This window comes from Echinops telfairi, unplaced genomic scaffold, assembly GCF_000313985.2.
Source record: "Echinops telfairi isolate 266 unplaced genomic scaffold, ASM31398v2 ScPeMD7_7465;HRSCAF=8503, whole genome shotgun sequence".
Taxonomy (NCBI): domain Eukaryota; kingdom Metazoa; phylum Chordata; class Mammalia; order Afrosoricida; family Tenrecidae; genus Echinops; species Echinops telfairi.
The window spans coordinates 9,611,528-9,612,820 of record NW_022111365.1 but is presented as its reverse complement, the minus strand read 5'-3'; the positions used below and the strand labels follow the sequence as shown (position 1 = coordinate 9,612,820).

The 1,293-nt window shown below is 44.1% G+C and overlaps 1 pseudogene; it reads left to right on the top strand.

Annotated features, from left to right (window-relative positions):
• The first annotated feature begins 440 nt into the window (after positions 1–440).
• Positions 441–1,293, top strand: part of LOC101656964 — a 3,985-nt pseudogene continuing 3,132 nt past the window's right edge.

The window sequence follows — 1,293 nt, the reverse complement described above, 5'->3', positions numbered from 1 at the left end:
GAGTTTATTGCTGCTTAAGTACTGTAGAAATGGTAGAAAAATTCTTGTTATTAATCGGTACAAAAGGCAGGATATTTCTGATTGCAAAGATGATTAAAATGCATACCATATTGTTTTAAAGAAGGGGGCGAGGGGGGAAAGTGCTTGGAGTATACACTTTGTCTTGAAAGAGTTCAAAACTATGCAGGGCTGAGAATGGTCATTCCAGCACTTGAAAGCAGTGTCTAGGGTTGAGTGGTTTTGCTGTTTTGGATTTTGGGACTGGGAGGTCTAGATTGGGCTGGAGGTCAGGGTATCTGCGCTATTGGGCTGTGGGAACAAAGAAAATGGAGTTCTTGTAGCTTGGGAGGTAGAGTGAAGCTAATTGTAGCCATCTGTACTAAAGCAGTATTGCGCAAGTGTCCTGCGTCAGAGGAGGCAGGGTTCTTGTTGTTCAGGTGATGGTGACATCTGCACTGGGATGGAAGAAAGGGGACAGTGCCTGGCACCTTTCCAGTGAAAAGGCCATTTCTCTGGATGGCCTAAGGGGAAAGACATGTAAAAGCCTTCTCAGAGAGCGGACTGTTGCTCCTTTTGGCCTGAGGTTATTGGAAAAAGGTGGTCTAAAGGAGCGATGAGGTCATGAGGGGGCTGGTGTGCTCAGGTCAGCTAGAACTTGAGACAGGATAACAGGTAGTAACTGGAGCTTTCAGAACTTAGGGTGAATGGGTTGCATACTATCAGAGGTACACTTATCAACAAAGGGGCACTTGCTATCCAAAGGAATAAGCAGTCTGGAAGCCTGTATAGAGTGCAACCCAGCTGGGGAGTTAAGCAGTCTCTCAAGTCTACTGTGAGATCAGTGGTTGACCAGGAAGGAGGAAGAGCTATGTATCTCCCCCTTCCTCTTACCCTCTGCCTCTCTCACCATCCCTGGACCTTGGGAGGGGATCTTGGTTCTCTTATCTATAATTGGATGGTTGTCTGTGACTGCTTGCACCACACTCTCTTTCTTGAAGTCTTCCTCCTGGTTCTTGGAAAATGATTCACTGTCTGTGTGATCAATCAGCCATCTTGACTCAGAAATGTTTGGAAGTTTATTGATGAACTTGTCGATTTCTTCCTTCATAAGGAGTCTGTTGAATTTTGTACTTCCTCTGTGTTAATTTGGTAAATAGTGTATTTCTTAGGATTCTTTTAGGTTATCAAATTTGTTGAAGTACAGCTTTTCATATTAGTGTGTTGTTCATCTTTTTATTTCATTTTAATCCAGCAATTCTCAACCTGTGGGTCATGACCCCTCTGGGGGTCAAA